Source organism: Ambystoma mexicanum, chromosome 10, assembly GCF_040938575.1.
Source record: "Ambystoma mexicanum isolate Mex_15411 chromosome 10, UKY_AmexF1_1, whole genome shotgun sequence".
Classification (NCBI taxonomy): domain Eukaryota; kingdom Metazoa; phylum Chordata; class Amphibia; order Caudata; family Ambystomatidae; genus Ambystoma; species Ambystoma mexicanum.
The window spans coordinates 53,163,663-53,181,799 of NC_090932.1; positions in this window are offsets into that span (position 1 = coordinate 53,163,663).

An 18,137-nucleotide genomic window follows, 5' to 3' on the forward strand; every position below is an offset into this window, starting at 1 on the left:
GGAGCCCTCTTGCCATGCAATGCAATATCACAACACCATCCGCATACCCCAGGCATTGGGCCTCATTACGACTCAGGCGGTAAGGGGTTTACGGCGGCGTAAACAGCGCCGACCCTTACCGCCTGATTCCGAGGTCCCTTAGCGCCATGGAGGTTTTAACACCTGCTGGTGTTAAAATCCATGGCGCTAAGGGACCTTGATGTTAATTACGCCACCGTAATTTACGGTGGCGTAATTAACGCCTTCCCCACTCCCATTATGCCCTATGGGGCAAAAATGGGAATGGGGAAGGGTAAATGGGGATTGGGGACTTACCGCCCCGCCAACCTCGGAATGGGGCGGTAAGTCCGCCAACCACCATGGCGTAAACGTAGTTTACGCCATGGTGGTAAAGGTACAACCCAGGCGGTAACTTACCGCCTGGGTCGTAATGAGGCCCATTGAGCATGAAAGTCATTAATCCTGCAAGCCTAGCCATTGTGTATGAAGGTTGTTGTACTATCAAAACTGGACTACTGTAACGCCCTTTACGTAGGAGCCAACAAATATGTCACAAAGAAAATCCAGACCTTGCAAAAAAATGCTCTCAGACCAGCGCTTAGCATCCCCAAGAGAGAACACATTTCAAACGTCAGGAGAGCCCAGAACTGGCTCACTACCACTGACAAAATCCTGCTCAAAGTATCCTCCTTAACACACAAATGCCTCAACAACGCAGCCCCCCGCTACTTAGCCGACAGAATAAAAAGATACACCCCTAACAGGCCCACCAGAACTGCTAATGCCAACCTGCTCACAGTTCCCAGGTTCAAACGAATCAAAACGGGTGGTAACAGTTTCCAGGTGAAAGCAGCCCAACACTGGAACTCCCTGCCCCCCTCCTTAATGACACCCCAGACCTACTCCACTTTAGACACAATTACATTCAGTGGATAAAGAACAATGACCGTTAACGTACCTTTCCACTGCAAATTATGTAAATATGCATACTGGTAAACTGTTTATCACTGCATTTATCGCAACTGCCTTAACCCTTGTACACTCTGTAAATTACTGTACAGCACTGTAACCAAGCTGAGAATATCCTTGATGCTCCTGCGCCCTTATGCCCTCGGGTCTGGCACGCAATATAAATGAATAAACATACACATAATCTTGCATACCTAGACATTGAGCATGAAGGTCGTTAATCTTGCAGACACAGTCATTGAGCATGAAAGTCATTAGTCCTGCATACCTAGCCATTCAGCATGAATGTCTTTAATCCTGCATACCTAGCCATTGAGCATGAAGGTTGTTAATCCTGCATACCTCAGCCATTGATTATGAAGGTTGTTAATCCTGCATACCTAGCAATTGAGAATGAAGGTTGTTAATCCTGCATACATAGCAATTGTGCATGAAGGATGTTAATCCTGCATATGCCAGCCATTGAACATGAATGTTTTCAATACTACATACCTAGCCATTGAGCATGAAGGTCGTTAATCCTGCATACCTAGCCATTGAGCATGAAGGTATGTCGTTAATCCTGCATACCTAGCCATTGAGCATGATGTTCGTTAATCCTGCATACCTAGCCATTGAGCATTCCCCAGTCATTGAGCATGGAGGCCGTTAATCTTGCATACCTAGCCATTGAGTATGAAGGTCGTTAATCCTGCATACCTAGCCATTGAGCACGGAGGTTGTTAATCCTGCATACCAAGCCATTGAGCATGATGTTCGTTAATCCTGCATACCTAGCCATTGAGCATTACCCAGTCATTGAGCATGGAGGCCGTTAATCTTGCATACCTAGCCATTGTGCATGAAGGTCGTTAATCTCACACACCAAGCCATTGTGCATGAAGGACATTAATCCTGCATACCCCAGCTAATGACCATGAAGGTCTTTAATACTGCATACATAGCCATTGTGCATGAAGATAATTAATTCTGCATACCTAGCCATTGAGCATGAAGGTTGTTAATCTTGCATCCCTAGCCATTGGGCATGAAGGTCGTTAATCTTGCATAACGTCGTTAATCCCATGTACCTAGCCATTGAGCATGAAGGCCGTTAATCCAGCATATCTAGCCATTGTGCATGAAAGTCGTTAATCCCACATACCTATCCATTGAGAATGAAGGTCTTTAATACTGCATACCTAGCCATTGTGCATGAAGGACGTTAATCCTGCATACCCCAGACATTGAGCATGAAGGTTGTTAATTCTGCATACCCCAGCCATTGAACATGAAGGTTGTTAATACTACATACCTATCCATTGAGCATGAAGGTCATTAATCCTGGCTACCTAGCCATTGTGCATGAAGTTTGTTAATCCTGCATACCTATCCATTGAGAATGAAGGTCTTTAATACTGCATACCCAGCCATTGAGCATGAAGGTTGTTAATCCTGCATACCTTGCCATTGAGCGTGATGTTTGTGAATCCTGCATACCTATCCATTGAGCATGGAGGCCGTTAATCTTGCATACCTAGCCATTGTGCATGAAGGATGTTAATCCTGCATACCCCAGCCATTGAGCATGAAGGTTGCTAATTCTGCATACCCAGTCATTGATCATTAAGGTCTTTAATCCTGCATACCTAGCCATTGAGCATGAAGGTCATTAATCCTGCATACCTAGCCATTGAGCACGGAGGTCGTTAATCCTGCATACCTAGCCATTGAGCATGATGTTCGTTAATCCTGCATACCTAGCCATTGAGCATTACCCAGTCATTGAGCATGGAGACCGTTAATCTTGCATACCTTGCCATTGAGCATGAAGGTAATTAATCCTGCATACCTAGCCATTGAGCATGAAGGTCGTTAATCCGACGCACCTAGCCATTGAGCATGAATGTCCTTAATCCTGCCTACCTGTGTGAAATGGTAAATGTGTAGTGCCTCCTTTGTGATTAATTTTGGCCTAAGCCTAGTGCTCTACGAGGAAAACAGCGTTGCAAAGTTCCGATTTTGGGTCGACTTCGCCACCATTTTAGGATTAATCCACCATTTTGATTTGCGTTTGTACGATTCTCTGTTCTAAAATGGTGGACTGTGTTTTCAACTTGCAACCAAGCCTCCCCGACCTTTGAGTCCTGTTAATGTTTAGGCTGTCCCGGAGCCGACTGTTTAGACTAGGTAAAGAGACCTTGCGCTCCATATGAACTGTCATCTAAGTATTGCCTGCGCACATAAGACTCATCCCTGTATAAACGTTGGAACAATATAAAGTAAACCTCAAGCGTAGACACAGGCCGAACTGCATTGTGTTGGAATATAAACTAAGGCTTACCGTGGGATCCGAGAACATACACCACCATTGTATCTTCAAGGAAATGCAAACGTATGTAATCCTTTTGCATATTATTGTATAAGCTGTATGTGAACTAGGCACGAACTCTAGACCACAAATTATTAACATATCATTAGAAATTGTATAAAAGTACGAATGTTTAGATGTCCATCTCTCTCTCACCTCTCATTGTCAGGCTGGTATACCCTGCGGGGTGTTGAGAGCCAGATAGCTGTCTGTATCTGTGTTTCTTTTGTAAACTGTGCAGAATAAAAGATCTGTGAATCTTTTCAGCCCGTGATTGGTGTATTTCTTTTGTGGTACTCAGCCTCGATATTTCTTTGCTCTTACAGATGGTGCCCGAATAGGGACCCTCAAGATTGATGCCATCTCATTGAAGAGTTGACACGGCTATCGGACCCGGACGGTGAGCACGCGGTCTGAGACGGCATCTTGATGAGGTTCCATACATCGAGGCGGGCAGTTTTGGCCGAAATCACCAACCACCAGGGTCCTTTGTTGTCCTTAGTAATCCGATTGGACCTCCCTTAGTTCTTTGCATCAGGTGAGTCATGCCCCATTTCTAAGCATCCTGATATTTGGTTTGGCGCATTGTTCTCGCGAGTACAATTATTGACCAGGTAACACCAGTAATCTGACATGCCTGGGAAATTATCTGCCTGTTTCAGGACGTTATTCCACAGAGACAGACAATCTTTGGAATTTGGCCATCCGGCACCACAGGAGGGGTCACCGGCATGTACTATGTACTATGTACTATGTACTGTAAATACAGCATTGTTAGTATAGTGTTCAACGATATTTGGCTCAGACAAACTAGACATGCTTCCGAACTTCAGTGGCCAATCAATGGTAGCTTTGAGATTTCTCATATAGAATATTTAGAATCTATATTGTTAAAGAAGAAAGCCAGACCTGCACCATTTGATACATTACAAAACTGGAAAAAAGAAACTATGCAGCAGCTTAAAAGCAGAGAAAACGTTATTGTATGATCAGCAAAAACAGTCAGAGTCAGTTAGAAACATGGATAGGGCTTTTCAACTTGGTATACAGAAAATATATCTGTCTAAAGATTTTCATGCATCAGATGAATTGATTGATAAGCTTTTAAATGAACGAAGGCCTGATGCTACTGCACCTCCACCTTATGTACCCATTCCTGTTGCTTTACCTCTTTCTGCTGTCGTTCCTCCTCCTGTAGTAATTCCTACTCTTCCTGTTATTTCTTCTACGGTTCCTCCGCCGCCAGCTATTGCTCTGGTTCCTATTATTGTTCCTCCACCTGTACCTCCATCTTTTTCCGGTAGATTTGTCTTCGACACCAGTAATGGCACCTTCATTACCTATTGTACAGGATTTGCCTACATTTTCTCTTCCAAGTGGTTGTGTTCCGCTTGTAGTTGATAAAGGTGCTGAATCAAAAATTGTAACTCGTAATACAGTTTCTAAAGAAAGAAAGCGAGACTTGACTGCATGGGCAAGACAATGCATGGAGAAAGGTGAACAATCAGATGTTTTCGCTACACTCTCTAATCTAGAAAGTTTTCCTGACAAAAATGTTTTTATTGAAGGGATGGGAATCCATTTATCGGTAATGTGGAACAGACTGAATGATGTAGATATCCCATAAGGGTTAAGGGATCTGAATGTTTTAGCATATTCAAGAGACACTGCAGAGAAAGTATATGAGCACGTCGAGAGGGTATTTGAGTTCAGAAGGGAGATAGAAAGGTTACGGAATGATGAAATAGATGGTGATAGTTTGAGGGCTATTTTTGTACAGAAACGGTTCCTTCCTCTTTGTAAATTGATGAGTGAAGAAACACAAATTTGCTCTAGGGATGCACTTAGATGGATTTCAGACATGTCGATATCTCCCAAAGAAGTATATGACACGTATAGTCAGTATACGTCAGAAATGCAGGGGAAAGTGATACGGGTAATGGTAGAATACATACAGGATGATTGTATAAAAAGAAAGATTTGTTGTCCCTCAGAATTATTGAATATCTATAAGAGAGCTTTTTCTTCTGACACTGCTTCCACTGCTTTAGCGCTCGATTTGGTTTTGTTGCTCAGTAAGCGTTTGGAGTTGCCTGTTTCTCAATTGCCTATGAGAGAGGTTCCTCTGACATTTGTCCTTAAAGTTGAGGTTCCGGCTAATGCCGCAACAGGCTTTTCCGCCTATGATATTGATGCACATTATGTATTGCAGTTTGTTCACGTCCCGTTCTCAAGACAGGAAGTGAACACTATTAGACAATCCATTCCAGATATTAGAATGAATCCGACAGGGTTTTATAAAGAGATAGAATCTGTTTTGCTTTCATCAGTGTTCACTCTGGGTGATATAGACTTGCTATTTCCTGTGCTCCTACCTGCTGATTTATGGAAACAGATTAGGATTGTAGACAATGCAGCAGGGTTAGGTGACACATGGAATAGTTTGGTTAGGCAAGATAGGGAAAGGAAACAAAAGCTGGTGAAAGACCACTACAGGTGATACTGACTTTGCCTGATAGAATAGTGACAACATTAAAGACTTTAATTCCTGAGAGAAGGATAGTCTGGGACAAACTTACTGCTTGTATTCAAGGAAAATCTGAAGGTGCTACTGAATTCTTTAATCGGTTTGAACAAGTATTTTCAGATTTGAGCTGACAGGATTTAAGCACTGAGTCCGGAAAAAGATTATTTGTGGACAAATTTGTGCATGGATTGTTACCTGACATCCAGTCGCAAATTATGACTTCCGAGAGTGCTTGGAAAGCTAAGTCACAGTCTGAAGTATTGCATATGGCTCAGTATTATGAGAACAGAGTCAATAATGAGAAAGAAAGGATTGAAAAGAAAAAAGGTATTGTTACAGCAGATAGTCAGAGGATCTAGGGGGGTAGTACACAGTTTCGGGGTCAGTATGTCCCACAAGGAAATGTGCTGTTGGGTCCTGTACACGCAAACCAATGTGCCTATTGCATACAAGAGAGTCATTGGCGAGCATAATGCCCAATCCTCCAGCAGAGGGCGAATAACACATATGGCGTCATGGGTAGATGACCCAGAGGATGCCCTGGGGTAGGGGGTCTTGGTAGAAGTCAGTTCGCTCAGAATTCCCATTTTTTTCTGCAAGATAACCAGCAATCTAATGTAGATAACAAACATATGTTTGATAACCCTTCTACTGCCTACATGTCTGAAGATCTTCCCTTTGATGATATATTGTTCCGTTAGGACAGCCCAAAGCAGAGTCTGGACCCAATGCCTATTTGCCGTTAATCAGAAAGGTCCCTACGTTGCGATGATAGTGGGAAATAGGAAACATCTATTTTTGATAGATACAGGAGCACAGAAGTGTTCCATTGATCATTCGCGGGTTCCAGACATTCCACTGTCAGGGCAGACTAACGTTTCTGTAGAGTTTTCTGATACACCAGTGGTTAGTCCGATTTCTTTGCCAGTGCCGATTTCACTGGGTCCATTCACTGATCACTGTCCATTTCTTTTGACAACAAACTGTGGAGAGAATTTGTTGGGGTTGAATCTGTTGAAGGAATTAAATGTGGTAATTCATTGTTCTTCGGATGGAGTGCATTTGACGATTTCACCACAGCAATTTTCTACCTCACAATTTCTGACTAGCCCTTTGCCGCCGGAATTTAGTGACGTTCCGGAGTGTGTATGGGCAATTGATGACAATGATGTTGGTATTTTACAAATTGAGCCTGTTCAAATCATTTTAAAACCAAGTTGCCACGAATTCCACAGTATAAGACTTCAGTTGATGGTGAGCAAGCTTTGAAGTGTATAGTTTCTGATTTTGTAAATCATGCAGTAATTGAAGAAATTGCAGGAAGTTTGTGCAATAGTCTGATTTTACCAGTATATAAGAAAGGGGATAATGTTTCGTTTTATTATCGATTTACGCGCTATCAATAAGATTGTTGCTCCACAATTTCCAATTGTGCCTGATGTATCGATGATATTGACAGTGATTTCAGCTTCTGCTACACATTTTAGCATTGTGGATCTTAAGAATGCCTATACATGAGGATAGCAGATACTTGTACGCGTTCACCCTAGGGGGACGCTTGTTTACATTCACCCCTGCGCCACCAGGGTACACAGAAAGTCCGAGCATTTAGGGTAGGGCTTTGAAAGAACAGCTCAACACACTTGAGTTGCCTAGTTCTTGTATATTGCTTCAGTATTTCGACAATCTTCTTTTGGCTGCAGATTCAGAAAGTGCTTGCAAGGAAGGCACTGTGTTATTGCTTATTCATCTAGCAAAGCATGGACATAAGGCTTTACTGAAAAAGTTTCAATATTGTCAACAGGAGGTCGCCTATTTAGGCTATCTCCCGTCAAAGGAGGGAAGAAGATTGACACCTGAACAAATTAAAATCATTTCAAGCATGTCTGTCCCAAATACACAGAAGGAAGTCAGAGCCTTGATAGGAATGGCTTCTTACTGTAGACAGTGGATCCCAAACTTCTCACTAGTGATCAAACCAATGTTGGCTTTGACAAAGAAGGGCATTTCTTTGCCACTGCCATGGAACTTGGAACACCAGAAAGCTTTTGATTTGCTCAAGACCGCACTGTGTTCAGCACCGGTTTTGGGCACACCAAATTATGAAAAGGCCTTTGAGTTACATGTGCATGAACGTGATGGATATGCTTTGGCTGTGTTAACGCAGGAACATGGGGGGAAGGATAGGCCGTGTGGTTACTTTTCCTCTACCCTTGATCCTGTTGCATGTGCTTTGCCGAGATGTCTGAGAGCTGTCGCTGCTGCTGCTGCGTCTGTAAAACATAGCGAGGGGATGGTCTTAGTCCATGCTTTAACCTTTTTGGTACCTCATTCTGTAGACATTCTATTAAACAGAACGCAAACACAACATCTTACTTCAGCACGATTAACGAGATACGAATTGATCTTGTTTGCACAGCATATCCAAACTAAAAGATGTTGTGTATTAAATCCGGCTGAACTGTTAACTCTTCTGCAAGATATTGCTTGCAGTGACGAAACGTCACACGACTGCCTTTATATCACAGAACAAGAAACTAAAGGCAGGATTGATCTGAAAGATACACCTCTGAACGATCCACAAGGGGAGCTGTTTTGTGATGGCTCTTGCTTCAAACTTCCGGATGGCACATCCACTGCTGCTTATGCCATCACTACACTAAGCACAATTGTGGAAACCAAGAGAATTTCGCACAACACCGCGCAGGCCGCAGAGATTATTGCATTGATTAGAGCTTGTGAACTTTCCGAAGGGCTTAGAGTAAATATATATACTGATAGTCAGTATGCCTTTGGGGTGGTTCACAACTTCGGTAGACTTTGGGCAGAACGAGGTTTCTTGACCTCACATGGAATGAAGATTCAATATGGTACCTTGATAGTTCAGCTACTTTCAGTGCTTGCACTTCCCACTCAGCTAGCAATTATGAAATACTTGGCACATCAGAAAATCATAGACGATGTAGGAAAAGGGAACGGTTTCGCTGATCAGATAGCCAAACAGACTGCTACTGATCTCTATTCAGAAATGTATACTGCAAGGGAAACCACAAATGTCTGTACTATAGATGAAGGTATTGATTCCATAAAAAATATCTAAGCCGATGCCACTCTAGAAGAAACTAAACAATGGGCTGAGGGCTTGGCGAGGTTGGATGATGATGGGTGTTGGGTGGATAACTCAGAGGGAAAATGGATGCTGTCAGACCCGTATGTCACTATGATGATTTCAGTGGCTCATGGTCCCACTCACATATGCGCTAGGAACATTTGCAAAATGTTAGACTCAGTCTGGGTAAATGTTAACATCTCGAAAACTGCTGAGCATTTTGTCCAGAGTTGTATGGTCTGTATACAGCACAATGTGGGCAAGGGTACATCGACACCAAGGGGTAGTTTTGGTCCACCTTCTGTCCCTTTCAAGCTAATCCACTTTGACTTTATTGAAATGGAACGCTGTAATAATTTTAAATACGTTTTGGTAGTTATTTGTGCTTTTAGGAAATGGGTTGAAGCCTTCCCGCCTTCCCTGTGAAAGATACCACAGCAATGACAGCGGCGAAAACCATGCTTAAGTTATATTTTCCTAGGTTTGGTTTGCTGAGGGTCAGCTGGTTGGATAATGTTCCACATTTTATTGCTGCTGTTATTCTGCAAGTATGCACAGGATTACAGATCGATAAACGATTCCATTCGGCTAGACACGCTCAAAGTGCTGGACTTGTAGAACGCCACAATGGTATTCTAAAGAATAAAATCACCAAGGTTTGCGCCGGCACCAATCTGAAATGGCCGGACGCTTTACCTATAGCTCTCCTTTCAAGGCGCACGACCCCACAGACTAGGACTTAGCTCTCCCCTTACAAAATAATTATGAGGAGGCCAACTAACATTTGGAATCTGCCTAAACCTAGATATTTAAGACTTACTTCTTTTTGAGTATTGTAAACGGTTAACTCAAAATCTGTATTTGATTTATCAACAGGTGCGTGAAGCCCTCCCAGTTAAATACGAGGGGCCAGGTCACAGAATTCGACCCGGCGACTGGGTGCTCATAAAGTCATTTGAGAGAGCATCCAGTCTCGCACTGTGCTGGAGAGGGCCCTTCCAGGTACTATTGGCCACACAGACTACCGTACAAGTAGACGGAAAGAAACACTGGATAAACACGACGCATGTCAAGAAGATACCTTTCCCTTTGCCACACGATGGAGAAGACAAGGAGAAACTTACTTGCTCTGTTCCCAACAATCGATCAGCATTGAGCAGCACAGAGGGTGTTTCGGGGACAGTTCCTGAGCCCGCGGGGCATGGGGAAATTGCTGCTTTGTCTCCAAACTCTTCTACACATCCTTTTGCTCCTTTGTCGGTTGCCAATTCATCACTTCCATCAGGAAGCAACGACACACTGTTCGCAGATCACACGGTACCAGGAGTCACAAGGTACAATCTGCATCCACGGAGCGAGATTTACTGCACAGCTCGACTGTGCCCACAGGGGAACAACTACAGAGCTTGTCCTCCGCCACACTTCTTGCAACAAAGGAAAAATTAGGTGGCAAGGGATAGGGAAAGACTAAGAAAACGCGTGATCAGGCGATCACCAGCAAACGGACTACAGAATTTTTCGCAGGAATATTCTCAGAGAAAAGCTTCAAGGAACAATGCCTGTTATCGCCTCTACTCATGCGGAACAAACAAGTGACTGTGTGACCAACAAAGACATTGGACGATCAAATACATGGTCCATGAGGATGTATTGTTTTCGCCTAATTGCAATAACCAGTCTCACTGTATTGATTGCCTTTGGATTTTGGTATATGGAAGAAGTGCACCCACTTGAAAACATTTTTGCCTACTGAGAATGTCCCTACTATGTCTACACCTTTCGTACACTTGTGCACTCTGTCACCTAGGGACTCCCAACATAGACAGAGCTATCATAATAATACATTACTGTTAATAATGAATGCAACACATGCAATTTTGAATAGGACCAATTTCTGGTAATGCTCTCATTTACCACAACATGGGGAAAAAGGGTTGGGCTGGTATATTCATCCTTTTCCTTTAACTACTGCATGTTATGCCTCTTTAAGGGCACTGTTCTTTGGCCGATGGAATGATAGGATCTTAGGGAATTTTGACGGGACAAATTTGAATGAGTTTGAAAGGCGAATTGTAACGCCTCTGGGATGCTCACTCTTTGCAAATAGGAGCAAGCTTAATGTTGCTTCTATTAGGCCTTCTGACAGACTGTCCCGACCTTTTCAATCACTCATTTCTTTCAAGATGGCTCCTGTAGGAAACAGGGATGGCATGCCACCTTCTTATACTGTTAATCATAGCCCCAACTCTGTTTCTGCATATAAAGGAATGGTACTCATCCAATGGGCGATTTCGAAGGTTGTACCAATGTTGCCAACCTCACCAGTGGGAACAGGCCTTTGTATGTAGGCAACTGTCTACTTTGTTTGTGGTAATGAGGCCTTTCCATGGTTACCTAGGGATTGGCAGGGAACTTGTTATTTAGGAATTCTGCTACCAGGGGTATATGTAGCCAGTACCACTGAAATCTCTAGGGCTTGTCCAAGGCGGCACGAGAATGGTAATACTCCTTCACAAGTTCTGGGTGATGTAGCAAAATCGGTTGTACAATTTTGGGGACAGATTATGAATTCCGAGGATATCAGGAGACTAGCAAGAGTACTGGAGAGAACCATCAACCGGACCACTGACATACTCTATAACATGAGTCTAGAGCAAAAGGCAATTAGATTACTGGCACTGCAAAACTGGATGGTATTAGAGGTCATCTTGGCTGAGCGTGGTGGAGTATGCAAATTAGTGGGGTCCGCTTGTTGAGTTTTCGTACCAGATTCCTCCCCGACCATATTTAAGGCAATACAAAATCTGCATGTCCTAAGTTCAGAAGTGCACGTTCCCGAGGGAAACTGGGATCTTAGTACTTGGTTCTGGGACTCTTTACGGTCTTGGGGATGGAAGCTTTTTTTCAGTCATTTTGGTTATTCTTGGTATTTTGCTGTTTTGTTGCTGTTGCATACAATGGGCCTCATTACACGGAAGGCGGTAAGGGTTAACGGTCACCAGTAATGGTACCGGTGACCGTTAACCCTTACCGCCTTACTACGAGGTCCCTTTGCGGGTTGGTACTTTAACGCCTGCTTTTTAGCAGGCGTTAAAAACCAACCCGCAGTGGGACCAGGGTGCTAATTATGATACCGCAATTTGCGGTACCGTAATTAGCACCTTCCCCATTCTGATTATGCACTTTGGGACAGAAATGGGAATGGGGAAGGGCAATGGGGGAAGGGGGAATTACCGCCCCGCCAACCTTGGAATAGGGCAGTAATTCCCCTTTCCTCCAAGGCGGTGCCGGTATTTTACCGGCATGGACCAAGGTGCTAAAATAGCACCTTGGTCCACCGCCTACCGTGTAATGAGGCCCGATGTCTTCCTGCCACGTGTTCAATGCTAGGGGGATGTTGCACGCAAACAGTAGTAACATTAGGATCAAAAGTACATACGCCTGAGAAAATGACTAATGTATTTGTGATGAAAGATATTACCGAGAAAGACTTAATGGCGATTGATATATCTGATGAATGTGATTCAGGATGTATGGACATTGAAACGTGTAGCTATGAGTAAATTGATTATTTCTAGTAAAGCTCTTGGCTTAGGCCAAAAGGAGGGTTTGTGAAACGGTAAATGTATAGTGCCTCCTTTGTGATTAATGTTGGCCTAAGCCTAGTGCTCTACGATGAAAACCGCATTGCAAAGTTCCGATTTTGGATCGACTTTGCCGCCATTTTAGGATTCATCCGCCATTTTGATTTGTGTTTGTACCATTCTCTGTTCTAAAATGGTGGACTGTGTTTTCAAATTGCAACCAAGCCTCCTGACCTTTGAGTCCTGTTAATGTTTAGGCTGTCCCGGAGCCGACTGTTTAGACTAGGTAAAGAGACCTTGTGCTCCATATGAACTGTCATCTAAGTATTGCTTGCGCACATAAGACTCATCCCTGTATAAACGTTGGAACAATGTAAAGTAAACCTCAAGCATAGACACAGGCTGAACTGCATTGTGTTGGAATATATACTAAAGCTTACCGTGCGATCCAAGAACATACAACACCATTGTATCTTCATGGAAATGCAAACTTATGTAATCCTTTTGCATATTCTTGTATAAGCTGTATGAGAACTAGGCACGAACTCTAGACCACAAATTATTAACATGAAGAGAGGCTGGACAATATCATTGGAAATTGTATAAAAGTACAAATGTTTAGTTAGATGTCCATCTCTCTCTCAGCTCTCATTGTCAGACTGGTATGCGCTGCTGGGTGTTGAGAGCCAGATAGCTATCTCTATCTGTGTTTCTTTTGTAAATTGTGCAGAATAAAAGATCTGTGAATCTTTTCAGCCCGTGATTGGTGTATTTCATTTGTGGTACTCAGCCTCGATATTTCTTTGCTCTTACACCTAGCCATTGTGCATTAAGGACATTAATCCTGCATACCCCATACAATGAGCATGAAGGTCTTTAATACCGCATACCTAGCCATTGAGCATGAAGGTCGCTAATCCTGCATTACCCAGTCATTGAGCATGAAGGTTATTAATCTTGCATACCTAGCCATTGAGCATGAAGGTCGTTAATCCAGCATTCCTAGCTATTGAGCATGAAGGTTGTTAATCATGCATACCTAGCCATTGAGCATGAAGGCAGCTAATCCTGCATTACCCAGTCATTGAGCATGAAGGTTGTTAATCTTGCATACCTAGCCATTGAGCATGAAGGTCGTTAATCCTGCATACCCAGTCATTGAGCAGGAAGGTTGTTAATCCGGCATACCTAGCCATTATGCATTAAGGTCTTTAATCCTGCATACCTAGCCATTGAGCATGAAGGTTGTTAATCACGTATACCTAGCCATTGAGCATGAAGGTCGTTAATCCTGCATACCTGGCCATTGAGCATGAAGGTTGTTAATCCCATGTACCTAGCCATTGAGCATGAAGGTCGTTAATCATGCATATCTAGCCATTGTGCATGGAGGTCGATAATCGCACATACCCCAGCCATTGCGCGTGAAGGCCGTTAATCCTCAAAGGAATACTGCGGACGGCTTTCAGAACCGTGTCAAATTAATCAATATATAGGTTGAGTAATAGGGGTGCCAAAACGCACCCCTGCTTTAATCCGTCATTATTGCTGTTTAGATCAGATAATTCTCCCATACGGTTAAGTTGCATTTAAACAAAAGTGTCACTATACAGCTACTTAATACATTTAAGCATATGTTGACTGCTAAATCCCATCAACTGAGTTTCTGCCCGAGCAGCTCCCTTTTATCTGTGTCGACGGTGGCTGTAAAATCAGCAAACACCACATACGATATGTACTTGACATTTTTCATCAGAACATGGAAGGTCCAGATGTTATGTAAAGTGCTAACCCCTGGCCTGAAGTCTGTTTGAAAAGGGGATATTCATTATTTTTTCTCTGCCCAGAGTCTAATCTCAGATATAATGAAATTACAGAAAATTGTATTTGGCGCATCCAACATGGCTAGCAGTCGATAATTGTTTCAATCATTATGTGGGCCTTTTTTTATAAGTGGGTATGATATCCAATTTTTTCCAGTATTCCAGAATGACCGCAGATGAAAAAAATCTTTCAAATAGCTGCACCTGATATACTCAAAGCTAATGCCTTTATAAACGTCGTCTTCATTATAAGAATAATTGTACTACCTCCTGAATATTCGAAGATCTGAATGCCTGATGATTTACAGGAGACATGTATTTTAATGATATGCTCCTTCCATTGACTTTCTGTGATTGGGTTTATTTTACATTTATTCTGTGTGCCAGATATTTTTTGAGTCAATTTTTTGCAAAATGTTATACATTAGTTGCCATTGTACCACGCCTATAGAATTTATGTGGCAGCGCAATCAATTTTTGATATGATGAAATTTGTCGTGGTCTGATATCACTAGATTCCCAGAAATAGCACACATTTTTTCATCCTTGTTACCGTTGGTAAATCTTTTGGTATGTCTTACGAACAATACAATTTATTCTCTATAGACGGAGCCCTTCCAATTGGGGGTTTCTGGTTTTCAGAAATTCTCACTTCATTGTCATTGTTCCAAGGTCTTCAATTTAATTCGTATGCATCAATCTGGAGCCAAGTCGCTCCTGCCCAGATATCACCGGAGACAGAGCAGAGCTTCTTATATTGGATCAGTATATATTTAATCCGTGCTGGTTACACCTATATGGTAAGTAGGGTGTCCGGAAATGGAAGTTTACATATTTAGTAGTCTTGCCCAAAAGCTCTTTTGGAGCAAGAGTGTTTAAAATCTGATCTGATTGCTCAAGAGTAGTGAGTTCAATCTCTCATTCAGTATGACAGGTTGCTATAATGTCTGATTGTTCAGGAATGGCTGGTGAAGAAACAGTCTGGCCAGAAGTCTAAGCTCTGATTGGGCACATGAAGATGATGTATATCCTCATAGGGCCGTAGCGGTTGCAGAAACTGATCTAATGTAATTAAATGTAAAGTAGTCTTGTATAACGCCCCTCTGTCAGTAATTTTTGACTTGTTGAACATGACTCTGTAAATAAGGAGGGTAGTGTCTGTAAAATGCAGAAACCTTTGGCTTTGATTGGCAGTAAAACTTGTTGAATGATTTGATTTTCGAGGGTTGGATAATGAAAGTTCCGACTAGGCTTGAATAGTGTGTGTAAGGTGGCAGAATCTTTGACTGTGCAGGAACAATTGCTGTTGGCTATGATTCAACAGGGTTGGTTGATGTAGATTCTGATTGGGTCGGACCTATTGATGAAAGCTCTGATTGGGCCAGAACTCTTGCTGCATAAGCTGTTTGGCAGGAGTGTGTGGTGTAAGTAGCTATGATACACACATGGTCTGATGGATCATTAGACTGGATTGTGTAGGTTCAGTAGTAAAGTGCCTACCATAACAAGTCTATTTGTAGGAGGGGATAATATACTGTTGCACAAGAGATGTGTACAAGTTCTTACAATTCTGGGTAAAAATACCAGCCGCAGTGTTCCTATTTAGAAATGGGGGCCAGGGAGGGAGATGTAATGGAGGATTGAGATGTATGGCAACCGGAACAAAACCTGCCACCATGCATAGATGGAATTCAAGTCTATGGAAATAGTTAGTTACGGTCCTATGCTGCTGTCAGATGTTTGTAGGAATTCCTTTTCCACATTTCTAGAGTTTTCGAAGGAAGAGATCTTTGGTATCTCACAAGATCATTTAGTCAACATTTTGACATTGCGGACCTGAAGCCCTTTCTCTAATAACTAGAATTGTGTAAATCCTTGTCCAAAATCATACCCCCTACACTTTGCGTCTTGCAGACAGGATTATTGAATTTAACTACTTACATAAGGCGAGACATATCCCCTACACTACGCGACCGTGCTGGTAGTCGTTCAGAATATGGTATAGGTTCTGGTGTTTTTTCTTTTGGGTCTTCTAAGTCTGACCATTTTACCTCTCTCTCTATTTCCGGATCTCTCAAAAACTGCACGCACCTTCTCTTCACACTTTCCCATTCTCCTCCCTTTCTTTTTCGGATATCATTTTACCCCAACTGGTATGGCTATTATCCCTTTCCTCATCATCAAGCTCTAATCTATTTAGGGACAGCATCCTATGCTCATCCATCAACGGGTTACTCAATCTAGCTCCTGTTTCCTTTGGTGGAGATCATGTGATGCTCTCCATAGCCTTTTAACCACCCTTCTCTCTCATTTGTCTATATAAATGCCCTGTCCTTTTCCCCATGTTTGTCAGCCCATGTCTGTATTCTCAGTATCCCTTGTGGCTCCTGCGGGGCTGTTGTGAGCCTCTCTCTTCTTCCCAACCCTCTCCTGCTTCAATCAGTATCATACTTGTATTTTGTCATCTTTTTGTCTCCTACTTCTTCTCATTTCTTCTTCCCTTCTCCTCATCCCTCTGTTCTCTCCTTCCTCTTGCCTTCTTTGCAACCTACATTCTTTCAATCTTTGGGCTTCTATTTCTTCACATTTCCTCTATTCTATTCTCTCTTACTCTTTTTTCTGTTCCTCATACCATCTTCATTCTTCCTTTCACTTCCTCTCTTTTTCTTCCTATTCCTTATATGCCCTTTCTCTTTCCTTTTCCTTCTTTTCTCTCTCTTCTCTCTCTTTAACATCGTCAATGCCCTTCCCATCTAGTTTAAGTATTATCTGTCTTCCCATCCACTCGTTCTGTACTATTGTCATTCCGCTTGCTTATCTTTCTCTCTTTTTTGTCTCCTGGCTTCATCTTCTATTTCTATCTAGCTGTCCTTTCTCTCATCACACTCTTTATGTTCATCGCGTGTGGACATATATTTACGTTTTTTATTCTTCTTCCATGCTGTCTTCACTATTATAAGCAAGAGGTCCGTATGTTGGATTAACATACCCCGCCGCCACTTTTAATTGCTTTGGAAGCTAGATTCCCTGTTTGTCTTCCGTTGTGCTATAATTTTTAGGAGGAGAAAGAAGAGCTGAGGGTGTTACGTCCTCCTCTTTATGCTGATTGAGCATCCACTCCTTCTCAGGCGAGTATTCTCTCTCACTCTGATACATCTTCCATAGTTCTAAAACAGTGAACCATTTCTATAGCTTGTTGCCTGTATATGTAGCATGCAAGTATGTTGTCAAATGTTCTTTCATATGCAGTGCTGTTTTTGACAACAAGCCTTCTTAAGGCCACGGCATGAGTGTTTTATTAGTCGTGCCTTTTATCCACTCAGCAGGGTACTTTCTAATCTTAGGTGTGTATCTTGGCAATGTCCTTCATAGATGAAAAAGAAGACATTTTGAACTATCAATAGGTACTGGGTGTTTTCATTTTTATTTATTTACCCCCTTAACTGCCATGTGTTTTTCCCCCTAGTGCCAAGGCTTTTTTTGGTGATTTCGGTATGTCGCCATTCAATGCCTTGTAACTTTTTTGTTACATGAGATATCTTGGCCAAATTTGGCTGCTTATTTTCCCACATGTAGGCGGTCATAACACCACCAAGGACTGCTAGTTTGCTGTAGGGGGGTGAGGGAAAATAACCAAAAAGTGAGAAACCATTGGGTTTTTTCAGAAAATGCCAATAGAATTATTTACAAAGAAGCCTGTGGTTTTTCCCTTGTAAGAGCTAGGAACAAATGGTCTGCTGTACTGAATTTGCCATTTACAGACTTTCAAGAACAG